The 18051-nt window shown below is 43.0% G+C and overlaps 1 long non-coding RNA gene across 1 annotated transcript; it reads left to right on the top strand.

Annotated features, from left to right (window-relative positions):
- Positions 1-1864: 1864 nt before the first annotated feature.
- LOC306922828 lies at positions 1865-5175 on the top strand. The gene is made up of 4 exons (XR_013789970.1): positions 1865-1943; positions 2641-2727; positions 3524-3711; positions 5034-5175. It is a non-coding gene; the product is annotated as an uncharacterized lncRNA (long non-coding RNA).
- The last annotated feature ends 12876 nt before the right edge of the window (positions 5176-18051 follow it).

The following is an 18051-nucleotide window of genomic DNA, read 5'->3' as shown; positions in this document are numbered from 1 at the left end:
CACGGCCATAGGCACTTGCCCTTAGCCTGGCTAATAAGCCAGACCGAATCAGCCGTTGGCAAAAAAAAAAAAAATTACGGTCTGGAGAGGCTCAATTGTACGCCCATTTCCTGGTGTGGCCAATCGGGACACGGTATGCAATATGGGCGGGCTTTGGTACAGTGACGTTCAATGCTTGAGACCTTTGACTGACAGTAGCTCTGACCAATTGCGTCAAAGAGAAAATGTCTGAACCCGCCCCCCGGGAAACAAGATCCATACACAGCATCTCCAGACTCAAATACCACACGACAGTGTGATTTGAGTCTGGCTTATTAGCCAGGCTAACTTGCCCTAGCCTCGACGACCTTGCAGGCTTATGCAAAGGCGAAAATATGAGCAATCAAAGTGTAAAAATAATAGTAACACCTGTAGTAGCAAAGTTAGGTAAACTTTTTGTGAACAGCTTCACAGTAGGTTGTGTTCCATATACAACAAAATGTAGTTTAAGAAGGTGCAATTGAGGCTATGATCCATACAGCAAATTTAGTTGAGAAAGGTGTGAAAATTGATCATGATAGTGCAAGAGGGCAAGGGCTAGCGTTCTCCTTTGCCCGGTTTCGCTTTGGTTCTTATCGGTTCGTTCATGTAATTGTTCGGGGGAAGAAGCTTTTTTTTTTTTTTCATCGGCTTTGAGACTGCGAAAACGTTTTCCAAGCGGCAGTTTGACACAACGTTCGTCATACAGCCAGGGCGTCGATGGTGGTCGAAGGTAGCATTTAAAATGCGGTATACTTTCACTTCATTAGTGAAATTAGGGGCCATTGAAATTAGGGGCCATTGTATTTGGCCCCTCATATAAAATAAATGTAAATATAAAATCAAATATAAAATCGAAACGTGCTACTGCAGTAGCCTCGTTCCCAGCCTTACTCATATGCAGAGAGAAAAGCCTGGTCACAACCTAAGGCAGAGGCACACACACACACACGCACACGCACACACGCACACACACACACACACACACACACAGAGGAAAACTTGACAGAACACGACTCGCTCACTGTATAAATATCACACCCGTGTGAAGTAAGTTGTGCAACTCTGTGTGGGGTTCCCCGGGGGGGGGGGAACTGTACCCTCTACTGTACTGTACTGTACTGTACTGTCACTTTACTGTACTGGCACACCTGAAATGTATTTGTGTGTGTTAGGTTGCGCACAGGTGGTGAAAAACAACCATGCTGTTTTCGTGCTCACACATACCCAGGCAGCCAGCCAGGCAGGCACCCACACACATAGTCACTTAAGGAAGTGGTTTGCACCACTTAAAAATGAAGGGAAACTCCTTAGACCGAGACTTAAGAAGAAAAAAATGTCCTTTTATTTTATCATGCTCATAAAGTCCTTTGTGCTCAAAGTGCAATTAAAAAGCAAACGTTTAAAGCAAAGCAAAGCAAAGTTACTATATTTACCCAGGGTATCTGGGCTAAGCTCAATAACTTGTTTCCAGCCAGGCCCTGCTCATAGAACATTTCATGGTAGTGGTTCAATGCCTTGCTCAAGGGCACTTCAGCGGTGGTAATTTTAACGTGTCGGACCGCTGATTCGAACTGGCGACCTTCCGGTATCAAGACCGCTCCGCAATCCGTTCGGCCACCGCTGCCACAATCGGTCCTAAGACCTTCGTCAGTGCTATGTCACACACACACACACACACACACACACACACACACACACACACACACACACACACACACACACACACACACACACACACACACACGCAAAGCAGTGCCTGTGCGTAGCATCGCATGCATGTCATCGCGCCATGCGGGGGGGGGTAGGGTAGGTTGCAGCAGGTATATATAGCAGGTATAGCCTGCTACTACTAGTGCGACGCATTATACCTGGTCAACAATCTCTACTCACCTCCCTGTCTCCCTTCTGCTGCTGAGATCGAGGTAATCAACATCTTTGGTTTTTTACAAACTGTTTTAGCAGCTGATCTTATTGAATTCACGAATCAGACGTTTGGTTAATATATATATATATATATTTTAATAAAAAAACTAAAATTAACCAAACGTCTGATTCGTGCAATCATATTTTGCAATCATATTTTGCAATCATATTTCCAATTATAAAAGTTTATCCTCTGCTTCGCGCCACATTGCGAGCTTAGATCGGCTATTTCATTATTATTAATGGTAATAAAATAAAAAATAAAATGATCTCAAATTCTTTCAAAAAACAACATTGAAATAAAAAAACATTTATTGAAACCTTTTTTTAAATGACTATGGCAGCTCGAGATGGAATGGAACATGAAGCCTGTATAGGGGTCATGACCATGACAGCTCAGAAAAAAATATATACCGGTATATATTTATATAACATATAAAAATAGGAATAAATAAAAAACATCTTTTCAGCTATGAGCCTCTGATGAAGGCTCATAGCCGAAACGTGTAAGCGTTCCTTTTTGGTGTGTGCCAATAAAGAAATGGATGCTGAAATGTTTCATTTGTTATCGCAATGGAATTTAAGTCCTTTAACTTTTTGTGCTATCCGGATAATTCTACCGTATGTATCCTATACCTTATTGGTGAATTGTATATCATGAACAACAAATAAAATAAAATGTTTTGCATTTCGCAGCTTGACCGTTTGCCAACATGGCCATAGCAGAGGCAAACACGGACTGGACCGCTGATCTCCTGGGCTGCTGTAGTGACTGCAACACTTGTCAGTATCAATACCAAACATACCTCATATTTATTAGCATATTAACGACTAGAATTACTCTAGTCGTTTTTCCCCATAATTATATCCCGAAGGTTCCCTGTTCGACCCCGGGCTCCCCCAGAGCGACCAAAATATTTTCTAATTATTTTGGATAACACTAATTGAATCTCATCAGTACAGACAGGGCCACTTAGCTGCCATATATATATATATATATATTGGTTTTAGTCATAGACTCTTGAATAGCTTCCATTTAGTTTTAGTCACATTTTAGTCGCCTGGAATGTTTTAGTGTTAGTCTAGTTTCAGTCGACTAAATATCTTAAGATTTTTAGTCGACTACATATACAGTTGATTTAGTCGAAAATGTATTTTGGTGGGCCTGGAACTGGAAGCCTTCATAATGACTTGTTTTTACACTTGCTGAATAGCCAATCTACAAGCTCACAACTCGCAGCGGGCGCACCACGTTGTGAGCTTGTAGATCGACTATTTTCAGCATGCAACCAAGTGTAAAATGACTTATACTGGATATCTTGTCCACTAGTAGTCCCTTCATAACATTTTAGTCTAGTTTTTGTTGCCGAAATTGTCAGTATATTTAGTCTTAGTTTTAGTCACCATAATAGTTTTTATTTAGTACTTTTCGTCAGTGAATGAAGGTAGTCGACGAACATTTTCCATCTTAGTTTTTGTCGACGAAATCAACACTGTGTGTGTGTGTGTGTGTGTGTGTGTGTGTGTGTGTGTGTGTGTGTGTGTGTGTGTGTGTGTGTGTGTGTGTGTGTGTTTGCAGGTTGCATGGGTTTGTTTTGCTGTCCGTGCGGTGCCTGCAACACATCCAAGGAGATGGGTCATGCAAACTGCCTGCCCTTACTAGACATATGCAGCCCCGCTGTAACGGCGGCATGTGGCATGCCATTGTGTGCTGCTCCTGCAGTGCTGTCGCTGCGGGTTGCCATGCGGCACAAGTACAATATCAGGGTCTGTCAAGGTCAATATATACGTGTGTGTGTGTGTGTGTGTGTGTGTGTGTGTGTGTGTGTGTGTGTGTGTGTGTGTGTGTGTGTGTGTGTGCGTGCGTGCGTGCGTGCGTGCGTGCGTGCGTGCGTGCGTGCGTGCGTGCGTGCGTGCGTGCGTGCGTGCGTGCGTGCGTGCGTGCGTGCGTGCGTGCGTGCGTGCGTGCGTGCGTGCGTGCGTGCGTGCGTGTTGAGTTCAGCATTTTGACATTTTTATCCTCTTCCACACCACACCTTTTGTAATACAAAAAAAATCACACCCGTGTGAAGTGAGGGACGCTGTTATCATCATAGGCATTGGACAATCGCTTTTTGGGTTTGTCTTTAGTTCAATGTTTGACAATGAAGGGAAAACGTACGTAATTTTGTCCCTCTATTACGTCATATTGTCTCTTTATTGTTAATGGCGTTTAATGTTTGTGTCGGCGCCGTTTGTTTTATATCACCATTACATCACCTAATCAACATGAGTTGGACTTTAATATGTCAGCGCCCCTCACTTCACACAGGTGTGATTTTTGAGAGGCGCTAGCCGCTCATTTAGTGTTTTTTTTTCAACGATGCTTGTTTAAGAAAACGCCATTGTTTTGAGGACTAAAACAAACATTAGCACCCGTTGCTTAAACAAACATTATGTTGTAATTGATGTTGTAAGATGATAAGAGCGCCCCTCACTTCACACAGGTGTGATTTTTATTCTCTTGATAGTTAGTGTGCCATGTCAACTTTAGTGTGCCCCAGTGTTTGTTTTTGGCAGCAAATTTTTATTTTAGTTTTAGTCATAGCCTCTTCAATAGTTTTCATTTAGTTTCAGCCACATTGTAGTCACCTGGAATGTTTTAGTGTTTAGTTGTGTCTAGTTTTAGTCGACTAAATGTCATATGATTTTAGTCGACTAAATCTACAGTTGATTTAGTCGAACAAAATGTATTTTGGCGGGCCTTGATACAGTCGTAAAGACTCTTTTTTTTCACTTGCTGAAAATAGCAGATCTACAAGCCCACAACGCGTCGCAGCGTGACGCGTTGTGAGCTTGTAGATCTGCTATTTGCAGCATGCAACCAAGTGTAAAATGACTTACACTGGATCTCTTGCCCACTAGTCCCTTCCTAACATTTTAGTCCATTTTTTATTTGTTTGACGAAATTGTCAGTATATTTAGTCTTTGTTTTAGTCCTCATAGCTTAGTTTTCATTTAGTTTCCATGTAGTTTTCGTCTTGGTTTTATAGTCGACGAAAACAACACTGCCGTGCCCTGAGGTTTGCCTATCCCCCTATGCATTACAGGGTTCTCTATGCAAGGACATAATGGCGGCGTGCTGCTGTGTGTGCTGCGCCTACTGCCAGTTGGCCCACGAGATCAAGTGGCGCAAGAGAAACCCCGGGGTCACCGTCGTCACTGTGCAACAGCCAACATCCACCTCTTACGTCGTCCGTGGTTGAAAATCAAGTTATGGTTATTTAAAAAGTTTTTTTTATTATTTTATTATTACGAAATATAAGCAATCAATCATAAGCAAACTTTGTAAAACTTGCATAATTATACTTTTCTCATGTATTATTTATGATTAAGGAATATTTGAATGAATCATAAATACACTTTGAAAAATAATAATGAATTTGCATATACATTTATTTTTTTATTTTTTTACTTTGAAAAATAATGAACTTGCATATCTCATGCTGTCCGGAGGAAACCTCATAACTCATGCAAACACAACACGCACGCACGCACACGCACACACACGCTGTGCAATGGTAGTAATTATTCATCAAAACAATCAAGTGCGTTTTATAAGTTACTCTCCTGATTGGTGCCATTAATTTTGTCCCTCAAGACTGCATGTCGTATAATTATGCATTTTAGTTTGCCCAATTTGCCCATTTTGTTATAGTTTGCCCATTAGCCTTCTATAAATAAAACTAGCCCATTATGTATAGCTTAGAATGGACGTGTGGTCATCAAAATACATTAGTTACATGCAGTACATTAATATTACTACAGTAATACAATAGCAAAGTAATATACATATTACGGGCCGGTATACTAATGTATAATATTGGGCAAACTAGCCTGTATATAATTATAGTGCATGTATTTGACATCGGTTTTCAGTGATAGACATGTGCCTATAGTGCCTATTACCCATTTAGGCCCGACATCGAAATACAAAAATGTCTTCTAAATCAGTTTTCTGAAATACCTCATGTTTCTGTATCAGTGGTGCTCAATATTTCATGTCAAGGACCCCAAATAACAAAAATGATATGTAATTGTTGTTCCAGGGACCAGCAGAAGCAAAGGTTTGAGTTAAAAACGTTCGCTGAGAAAGAATATATATTCAAAGATTTGCGCCACATTTTCATGATTTTTCAAAAATACAAAAGACCTACAAGCTCGTAGCGCGCCACTCGGTGGCGCGCTATGAGCTTGTAGATCTGCTATTTTTCAATAGCTTAAAACAGCAAAAGGGGTTCCCGGACAAAATGGGTTAAACACTTATTTTTCTTATTGAGCAGCTCAATAGAGCGTCGCAGCCCCGCCCCCTTTCATGATGACGCTATAGAACCAGAAGTGAATTCCTCATTCATTTTCCTCATTAGACTTTTCAAAAAGTATTTAGTTAAAGACGTATACGCCGCGGACAAAGCCAACTCGAGTTATGACACATCATGACAATGCTGATCAAATAATTTGTAAGAAGAAAAACAAAACAAAAAGTGTTGTATCCTGCCATGTTTTTCTTCTTACAAATTATTTGACCGGCCCAAAACATTGTTTTTACATCTTACTGAAATACCTGTTTCTATATCAGTGGTTCTCAAACTACTTCATGTCAAGGTCCCCAAAAATGATATGTAATTGGCCGCCGACCCCCATCTGTAGCTTGTAGATCTGCTATTTTTCAATAGCTTATGCATAACATAATCCTATAGAAACACCAAAAGGGGTTCCCGCCCAGAATGGGTTAAGACCTGAGGCCGCAGCTGTTAACCTTATAGCTTTTAACCACAGATCTGCTATTTTTTTTTAAATGTGTGAAAACGTGTGCAAATCATACATATCCTTTCACAGCGTTCATTTTTAACTCTTAATCTTTGCTTCTGGGGGGGGGGGGGGGGGGGGGGGGGTCGGCCCTGGAACAGTGGTTCCCAAACCTTTTCATGTCAAGGACCCCCAAACTGACACTCATTAGCCCACGGACCCCCATTTGAAGAGATATGCCATGCATAAGAGAAGATTTTTATGACTTTAGCGGTGATTCTCGACCATTTTAATTTCAAGGACCGCCAGTGTGACATGCATTTGGCTACAGATCCCCATTTAATGGCATTTCTCTATCTCTGCGACCCTGATTTATATTGTAAAATCACTGTTAATTTGAGAGTGTACAAAAGGAAAAAAACTGAAAGGGTCCGTTTGGTTCCATTTGTACACTCTCAGAGTTACAGACCCATAAAGGCCCATTTGGTTCCTAACTATCATTTAGCTGGGGACCCCCTGGAACTCCCCTCAAGGACTCCTGGGGGTCCCCGGACCCCACTTTGGGAACCACTGCCCTGGAACAAAATATTTTCAGATGGGGGTCGTGGCCAATTAGGCCTACATATGTTTTTTTACTTTTGACATTAGAAACATAGGTTTTTCAGAAAACATTGTTTTTTTAGGAGACAATTGTAGAATCTGATCTCAGGTCTCAATGTATTGCAATGCAAAGATTATCAAACAATCACCTCTGCTTGAAGCTACAACTAGGTGTGACGTCTCCTGTAGGTTTACTCTTTGGAATGATTTGATTAATAATGAGAATCCTCCAAATGTATATGGAGTGTCTATGTGAACATATAGCCCTCCCGTATATGCACCACTATACATCTGTGACCCGGGTGATGGCGTTGAAGGAGAGGACCTAGTACATGGGTTCCCAAAGTGGGGTCTGGGGACCCCTAGAGGTACTTGAGGGAGTTCCAGGGGGTACCTAGCTCAATTAGAGATAGTTACAAATGGACCCTTATGTGTCTGTAACTCTGAGAGTGTACAAATGGACCCTAACGGGTCCATTTGGGTTAGGGTCCATTTGGTTCCATTTGTACACACTCAGAGTTAAATTAACAGTGGTTTTACAATATAAATTGGGGTACCAGAGATAGAAATGCCATTAAATCGGGGGTCCGTAGCATAATGCGTGTAATGTGTAAGAAGGGCGACACCTGCTGGTCAGTGTCAGCATATTGACATGTTGATGTAAACTTCAGCTCCTCTACTGTACTTTCGCCGCTGAGTAAAGTAACTCAGTACATTTACACAAGTAGGCCTACACCTAAACACAATTTGTAGGTATTTCACTGGAGTATTTCCAATTTTCACTGTTTCACTATTTTTGCTTCACTACATCTCAGACTGTGACAAATGAGAGAGATGAGATGAGATGATATGAGATGAGATGAGATATACTTTATTAATCCCCAAAGGGAAATTGAAGCGCTACAAACAGTATAGAGTGACACATAAATCAAGCTGGACAGTAAACGCAAATAAACACAAGTGGACATAAACACACTAGACCAGGACCACACGCAAACTTTGGGGAGGCAGTTCTTATGCATTTGCATTATAGAGTCTGATGGCAGTTGGCATGAAAGAGAGTCTAGACCGCTCCGTATGCATCCTCAGGGGGGAAGGTAAGCCTTCAGCTGAAGGCGCTCACCCTATCCTGCAGCATGACATAAAAGGGGTGGGAGGCAGGGCTGGCCTGGCCACAGGTCATACCGGACATTTTCCCGGTGGGCCGCGGCCATAGGGGGCCGCCATGATTTTTGACAGGCAGGCAGGCCAATAGGCGGCAGGCCACCAGGAAAGGTCCGGGCGTGCTGCCATTCTGCCATCATGATAATTTCACTGTACCTGTATCAGTGAGTGACAAATAAACCCTCTACAAAGGGTTGTGTATAGGGTTGTGGCTTGTGTGTTTGTGTGTGCCTCGACGGAGCGGGCGGTAGAGTTTCTGCTATCTGTGCGCTGGTTGTGGTGGGCCGGTCTTGGCCAAATTCACACGAAAATTACCGGGCCGAATTTTTGTCCCAGTCCAGCCCTGGTGGGAGGGATTTGCCAGCATGGAGTTTAGTTTGTCCTCCTCTCAGCGACCGACTGCAGGCTCTCCATTCGGAGGCCGACAACCGAGCTGGCCTTCTTGATGATCTTATTGAGCTTGTTGAGCTCCCCGGCCTTGATGCCTTGTGTTCCTAAAACAGAACAATTGGGTATTGGGTAAGACTGACGTTATGTATCTTTCAGGACCTTTCTCTGCTTTGTCTCTACCATTACTATATGGCTCTGGTCTCAGCCACCGTGGTAGATATTTTGACATTCCGTTTTTTTTTTATGTTGCCACTACTGTTGGAGCAGCCATAAACTACACAGGTTCATCCCGATGTTCTGGGCATCTTTGTAATGTTAGTGTTAGTAAAAAGTATAACGTTTGGGGCTAACATCAGTCACTTTGCCATTCACTGTAGTAGAAGCTTGGTGTGGGGAAACCGCGGATGTGTCGTCTCCGCCTACAGGAAATACATTGCCTGCGACCATGAGACCCGCTTCGGAATCGCTCTATTGTCTCTCCAGTCCAGGTCTTTGTTCAGGTGGACACCAAGGAACCTATAGGAGTCCACAATCTCAACCAGTTCCCCCTGGATGGGGATGGGTGCTGGGGTCCTCCACTTGCTCCGCCTGGCATCGAACACCTCCTTGGTCTTTTTTTTGATTTATTTTTTATCCCACGATTTTGTAACCCATTTTTCACCCCTGTGTCAATTATCTATTGTGATCCTGGGCTCTACACATCCTCCGCCAACCTATAGTCTCCATATATGGGGGACATGGGGAGAGCAACGGACTTGAACTCATGCTTCCTTCATGCATGAGTGTCCAAATTGCTCCTTTACACCTGACAGGGGGGATTTCCCTGGTTGGACGTAACGCGTGGAAGGAACACGTTATTCCAACCAGTTCCTTTCCCCTCCATCAGGAGCCCCGGCTGGCCAGGGGGAGGTAGTTTAGTGACCAGGATTACTGCATGTTTTTTGTGAGGGTACCTATACCCTAGGGCAGGGGTTCTCAACGTTTTTGGCTGGGGACCCCCGGAAATGCTTTGGCCATGTCTCGCGACCCTCGCCCTAACCCCCCCTTCCCACCCCCAATACAAACTGACTGCAAAAATAACCTTAAAAATAGAGAAAATATATCAGAAATGAATACTGAAACCAGATATAATCATTAAGGAAAGTTCATGCATGTACTATGTAAACTCTTCATTTCCATTTTTCCAGCCATCCAGTTGCAAACAAAAAAAAAACCCAGAGGGGTCGCGATCCACGGGTTGAGAACCCCTGCCATAGGGGACACGGGGAGAACATGCATCTTGGTCTTCTTAATGCAAGAGCTCTTAATGCAAGAGCTGGCGATTCTGTTCTGACAAAGTTCCCCACCGCGTGCGTCTTCTGTACTCCACATCGTTATCGTCCGTGATGCAGCCTACAATGGACGAGTCGTCGGAGAACGTCTGGAGATGGCATGTTCCGGAGTTGTAGCTGAAGATGGTGAACAGGAAGGGTGACAGAACGGTACCCTGGGGTACTCCGGTGCTTCCCATCACCACGTCGGACTGTCAGCCTTGTAGCCGCACGTATACTGTGGCCTCAGGGTGAGGTAGTTTGTGATCCAGGCCATAGATATATATAAACTCTAGATAGCTCACCCGCGCTGTTGGCCAATGGAGAGCGACGTCGTTACGTAGCGGCCATCTTACCTCGGGCCAAATAACATTGTGGGCAGTATTATGCGTGTCTTACGTACCAGGTCTTATTACTTAACTTAAGACCTGGAGGCGTGATCAATGCCATTTGGCTATTCTGAGTGGCCAAACAGCATTGGCCACGCCTCCAGGTCTTAAGTTAAGTAATAAGACCTGGTACTTAAGACACGCATAATACTGCCCTGTGTCTATGGGGCATGTACTCTTAAATGACCATAACTTGCTCAATTTTCAACCGATTTTCAAACGGTTTGGTTTGTTATAAACGTCAGAGATGTCCGCATACTTATGCTTTTATACGACGTTCATATAAAAAAATAAATTAAGCAGATAAGCGAATCATAGCCACGTTGACAACGTTTGTAATAAACCAACCCGTTTGTAAATCCGTCAAGATTTGAGCGAGTTATGACTGTTTCTGTTTGAGCTGCCATTGAACATACTGTACTGTAGCCCCGAAGTAAGATGGCTGCCGGGTGAACGACGTCAGAAACTTCGCCTTGAGCCATCTAGAGTTTATATATATCTATGATCCAGGCCACCATATTGTGGTCTACATGCATATCTGAGAGCTTCTCAGCAAGCAGGGGAGGCCGGGATAATAAAGGCTGGATAAAATAAAGAACTATTTGAAAACTTGAGTTTAATACTACCGTAGTTGTACTTTGTAGAGCTAGATTATTATTACATTATTATTAACATTATACCCGCTTCAGCCCCATATACATTTCGACCAATTGAAAATAGTAGATCTACACACTCAACAATGCATCGCAATGCAACACATTGTGAGCTTGTAGATCTGCTATTTTCAAAATGTTATATACATTTGAAAACTGGTGAAATGGGACATTCTGCCTAATACTTTCTACTTTTGGTACTTTAGCCCAGCATTTAGACCTGACTTCGAAATTTATAAAATGGCCTTTAAAATCCTGACAGTTTTCTGAAATACCTCATGTTTCTATATCAGTGGTGCTCAATATTTTATGTTAAGGACCCCAGAAACTATTATGTATTTGGCCACCAACCACCATGTGAAATATGTTGTTCCAGGGACCCCCTCTAAAGCAAAGATTTGAGTTAAAAACGTTCGCTCTGAAAGAATATAATATATTCAAAGATTTGCGCCACATTTGCAAGATTCAAAAATAGCAGATCTACAAGCTCATAGCACGGAACCAAGTACCGTGCTATGAGCTTAGGACAGATATTGTCCTCTATAGTGTCCTCTGGTGTGATTAATTACCCCTGAAACCTATCGCAACGCACCTGCCGATTGTGTGCCCCATACATGTGTGCTTCCCTGGTCAATTTGTGCATCAGAGAAAGGTTTGGTAAATTCAGTCCATCAGTCATTCCGGGCCCCTCAACAGCACCATCTTCTGGACAAGTAGAGGAATGATCACCACTGGACCAAAAGGTGATCCTCTGCATGTTAACCCATTTTGACCTGGGAAGTTTTCTGAAACGTTTGGGTCAGTCGTTCTCAAACATTTTCATGGCAAGGACCCCCAAGATTATATGTAATTGGCCGCCGACCCCCAAGATGTTGTTCCGGGAAAATGTACTTAAAGTACTAAAAGTAAAAGTACTCATTGTGCAGAATGTCCCATTTCACAATTCAAAATGTGTAGAAAGTCTATTGAAAATAGCCGATCTACAAGCTCACAATGCGTCGCAACGCATTATTTTCAAATAATTGTAGTGAAGTAAAAGTACAAATGGTGGCTCTGAGATGTAGTGGAGTAGAAGTAAAAGTACTGGAAATTGGAAATACTCAAGTACAAATACCTCAAAATTGTACATAAGTACAGTACGTAAAACCCATTTTGGGCGGGAACCCCTTTTGGTGTTAGCATTATGTTAGGATTTAGCTATTGAAAAATAGCAGATCTACAAGCTCATAGTGCGCCACCGAGTGGCGCGCTACGAGCTTGTAGATCTGCTATTTTTGAAAAATCGAAGAACGACTGACATAGAAACATAGCTTTTTCAGAAAACTGTCAGGATGTAGAAGACATTTTTAGAATCTGATCTCAGGTCAAAATGGGTTAAGTAAATGTACTTAGTTACTACAGTTACTACAACTGGCAACTGGCGGCCCAGGGGCCACATGCCTTAATGCAGCCCAGGGGCCATATGCCTTAATGCAGCCCAGGGGCCACATGCCTTAATGCAGCCCAGGGGCCATATGCCTTAATGCAGCCCAGGGGCCACATGCCTTAATGCAGCCCAGGGGCCATATGCCTTAATGCAGCCCAGGGGCCATATGCCTTAATGCAGCCCAGGGGCCACAAGGCTGATTGGCTGCCCCTGGCTGCCCCAGTAATAATCATGATTAGGTTCAGCTTGCATGCTTTTCTCACTCAGTTTTCTGCTTAGTTTGACCTGAGGAGCTGTGTTTTATTTTCCTCTCTGACTGTGTGTGTTCATGACAGTAAAAGTAAGTCTTTATTGTTTATTGTAGAATATGGTGCTTTCCTTTATATATACCGTCATGTTGTTATATATTTGTGCATGTTATGAATATGTGAATGTGATTTACTTTAAGGAGAATTACATGTTTGATGCCTATGTTTGATACCTACTGTAGATGGGTTTAAACAGTATTTTGGTTTATGTAAGAATTATTTGATATATTGTTTATTATGATGATTCTAAAATAATGTTTATTTGTATTTATAGACCACACTTCTGTTCAAGAGTAAAGACACTAAAAGAAGCAGCCCTCCTCCTGTGATTCTTTTATCGGAGTCCATCCATACGTGTACCGGCTCTATTCCAGTCATTTCCAGAGGCCCTAGTCCTCTATTTCAGGTTGTGAAGCCACCGATCGGCAGTGTCATCATGGTCGAGGAATGGCCTATCCTTGGTGCGAAGCCGAAAGGACCAGCTTCAGGAAATCCTGCTCGGTCGGACTCCTGGATTCAAGCCCGCCCTTCTAAGATGTCTCGGAGTAGAAACACCTCGCGAGTAGCCTCTCCACCTATCCCCCTGGGAAACAGCTTTGAGCTGCTGGGTTCACTCATGGAGGAACGCCAGTCCACCCCCAGGGCGAAGAGATCAAAGCGATGTGATAGAGCCCTACCGCCACCGGCTCTATCGAGAGATGTGGACCCCTCGCTTTCCTATAGCGAGGCGGTAGTCTCCTAACACTGCAAGCGCCTTGGCTCTCGCTCCAGACCTGTTGGAGATGTTGACCCCTCGTCTTCCAACGAGGAGGTAGTGTCTGACCACCGCGGATTCACCACTCGCCAAGCAACTGTTCATTTCACCCCCGCGCCACAGTCCAGGCGTATTCCAGTTGTGTTGCCTCGGTCTGCTGCTGCAGATCAGCCCACCAACGTGCTCGCCAATGCGGCGAAAAGTAAACAACCCCCTTCCAATGTCCCCTTGTTTACCACCAAGCCCCATAGTTTCCCTGGGCGCTCCAGCTCCTTGCACACTCGCTCATCTGCTCCACAATCAGTGGCTATCATCGGCGACTCGATAGTCCGAAATATTCGTATTTCCTCCAATGCTTTAATGTATTGTTATCCAGGTGCAAATTCACATTTCATCCTCAATCGCCTTCCCACCATTCTGGCCTCTCTTCCTCCTACGGTGAAGAAGATTGTCCTCCATGTCGGCGTGAATGATAAACAGTCCACTGACACTCGTCATAACTTTAAAAATCACACCCGTGTGAACTGAGTGGTGCAAGGTCTTATATAGTCTGATCAGCTATGTCAGTGACGTCACATACTAACCATAGCAACCATGCTCGTTTTTTTGGTACGAACAAACACGGGTACACGGGTGTATACTGGATTCTCACGCTTGACTGTTGGGCCCGATTCATACTCCTATTTTAGAGCCGAATAAAAGTCGGTTCGGCTCTGTAGAGCCTACAATGTGACGTCACTTGAGGTTCGGGGGGGCGGGTACCGTCCTAAAGTCGGCTCTTCGGTGCTACTGAAAATTTCTGACGAGCCGAAATCATTTCGGCACTACAGCACCGAAACAGCGGTAAAATAGGAGTATGAATCTTGGTACGCTCATACCTGTCCGACCGAAACATGGCCACCTGGCAATTTTGTTCCACCACTGGTTTCTGTACTGCATCTGCCCCCTTGCGGTCAGACGGTCATATTGCACCTACTTTAAACACAGTTTCATCTATTCATACAGCTTCTGTCCCACAATATATTCCTGTAATAATAACTCCTAGAGTTCATTCACACTGTTTAACGCGTGCTATATCCACCTCAAATCTAGCTACAGTCCCCCTGCAAGCAAATACCCCCAGTAATCGCAAACAGCATTCTGTTTCTGACAAAACACCTATTTTAAAGATGGCATTAATTAATGCTAGGTCTGTGTCTAATAAGACTTTTTTACTACGGGACTTCTTCTCCTCTCATAATTTAGACTTTCTTTTTCTAACTGAGACATGGTTGAAATCTAATGATAATGTGGTTATGAATGCTATGTGTCCCACTAATTGTACATTTATCAGTGACCCCAGGCCTTCTGGCAAAGGCGGTGGGTTAGCTGCTGTGTTTAAACAACAGTTTAGTTGCAGTTCTGTGGCTGTTGGCACTTTCAACACCTTTGAGGTGCATATGTTTAGGATTGGAAAATCAAATCCTTTTTATTCCATTTTGATTTATCGTGTACCTGGCCCAAACAATGGCTTTTTAACTGAATTTGCTGAGTTTTTATCTTCCCTGGTTGTTAATTATAGTAAATTATTAATTACGGGAGATTTCAACATACATGTCGACGTGGAGGCTAACAAATTTGCTGCTGACTTCATAAACTTGACCGAGTCTTTTAATTTAACACGGCATGTAACTGGGCCTACTCACACTCATGGTCATACGCTGGACTTGGTTTTTACCTTAGGTTTAAGCCTTAGTGCCCTTTGGACTTGGTTTTTACCTTAGGTGTAAGCCTTAGTGCCCTTTGGACTTGGTTTTTACCTTAGGTTTAAGCCTTAGTGCCCTTTTTATTGATGAGTTGTTTGTGTCTGACCATAAGGCCATTTATTTTAATATAGTTTTTAATGTTGACACTCAATCCACTAAACGCCAAGTCCAATCACGTACTCTCAACAGTCACTCTGCTGAAAAATTCTCCAACACCTTTACTCTTCTCAGTAATGACTTGACCTTCCCCACTCAGACAACCGACTTAGTCGGTTGTTTTAATATTTTATGTTCGACTGCCATTGATTTGGTAGCCCCTGTTAAACTCAAATCTATTGCTTCGCAAAACCCATCCCCATGGATGAATGAAAGTATACGTGGACTGAAGAGAGACTGTCGAAGGGCCGAGCGGAGGTGGAAAGGTAATAAACTGGAGGTTCATTATATACAAATGAAAGAATTGCTTTTAAAATATAACCAGTCAGTAAAATTGGCAAGAAATGCTTTTTTCTCTGATCTTATAAATAAGAACAGGAATAATCCCAGAGTTCTGTTCTCTACTGTTGACCGATTGGTCAACCCTGCTCCTACTCCTGTCCCGGTTTTCTCGAATGACGACTGTGAAATGTTTTTATCATTCTTTTTAAATAAGATCACAAACATAAGAAACTCAATCTTGCCTACTACATTTCCCACAGTTGTCTGTCCCAACCCTCCACCCCTTCTGAGTGAGTTCAGCCAAGTCTCTATCACACACTTAACTAAAATCGTTTCTAAAATGCATCCCTCTTCCAGTCAACTTGATTTTATCCCATCCACCATTTTTAAAGATGCTTTTAATGTTTTAGGTTTGCATGTATTGTCTATCGTCAACAGCTCCCTTAGCTCCGGTTGTGTCCCTGACTATTTTAAACATGCTGTTATCCAACCACTTTTAAAGAAACCCAACCTTGACCCGTCCCTTCCTTTAACTACAGACTTTGATAAATTCCAGTCAGGCTTTCGCCCAAAGCACTCGACTGAAACAGCACTACTCCGGGTCTCAAATGACATATTAATGCGTGCTAACTCTGGGGAATGTTCGGTCTTGTTGCTCCTAGACCTAACTGCCGCGTTCAACACAATAGATCACTCTATTTTAATCAGTAGGCTTGAGAAATGGGTGGGTCTACGGGGGACTGCGCTCCAGTGGTTTGCCTCCTATCTTTCTAATAGAAGTGTTGCGGTTTCCATCAACGACCATGTCTCTGCCTCTGCTCAGTTAAATTGTGGCGTGCCCCAAGGTTCGATTCTTGGCCCGGTTTTATTCTCCCTATATGTTACCTCTTGGTGTTTTAATCAGTCGTTTTAATCAAGTCTCTTATCACTGTTATGCTGATGACACTCAGCTGTACTTTTCTTTTAAATCCCCTAACCATAGTAAGCTGTCTATTTTAAAAGAGTGTCTAAATTCCATCAAGGAATGGATGGCACAGAACTTTTTACAGCTAAACCCTGATAAGACAGAAATCCTGATCATAGGACCTGAAACCATCCAGGCTGAAATACAGCAGTCCTTGGCTATAACGGCCAATTACCCGAAGAATTTAGGGGTTATTTTTGATCAGCAATTGAATTTCGAACCACAGGTTAAAAAGGTCGTCCAAACTTGTTTCTTCCAACTGAGAAACATCTCTAAGATTAAGTGCTTATTAACTTCACAGGATCTTGAAAAACGTATCCATGCTTTTATTTCATCCCGCTTGGATTACTGTAATTCATTGTTCACCACCCTGAGTCGCTCCTCAATACATCGTCTCCAGCTTGTGCAAAATGCCGCTGCGAGACTGTTAACAAATACACACAGAAGGTTGCATATTACACCTGTGCTCGCTGCCTTACACTGGTTACCAATTGACTCCAGAATTGTTTTTAAAATTGTATTAATTACTTATAAATCCCTCTATGGGCTGGGACAATATATTTAACTGAGCTACTCCACCCTAAGCTAAATACGAGACAACTTAGGCCTTCTGATAAAGGCCTTCTGATTATCCCTGCTACCAAGCTGAGAACTAAAGGTGATCGAGCCTTCTCCTCCATAGCACCTACTCTGTGGAACGAGTTACCTCTTCACTTGAAAAATGCAGAGTCAGTTGATACTTTTAAAAAGCTGCTAAAAACACATTTGTATCGTAAATATTTTGGTTAATAGTTTTGTTCTGCTTGTATTTATTTCCATGTATTGTTTTTGTTGCTTTGTTTATTATTGTTATTGCTGTTTTACTGTTGACTGTGTGTTCTTGTTTTATTTTATTATTTGACCTTGTACAGCACCTTGTAACAACTGTTTTGAAAGGTGCTTTATAAATAAAATTACCTTACCTTACCTTACCTCTGCCAACCTGTGGGGGGGCAGCGGACTGACCTCATGCTTCCTTCTATGCATGAGGAGTCCAAGCTGCGTCTTTTCACCTGACAGGGGAGAGTTTCCCCGGGCCGGACGTAGCATGTGGAAGGAACACGTTATTCCGACCAGATCCTTTCCCCCCCATCAGGCAAAGGCAGAGGGGGCAGGGCCATCACAGGCCCTCTGGAGTG

This window comes from Electrona antarctica (genome assembly GCF_951216825.1).
Source record: "Electrona antarctica genome assembly, chromosome: 5".
NCBI classification, from domain to species: Eukaryota; Metazoa; Chordata; class Actinopteri; order Myctophiformes; family Myctophidae; genus Electrona; species Electrona antarctica.
Note: the sequence above shows the minus strand (reverse complement) of the source record. Positions and strands in the feature narration are given on the sequence as shown.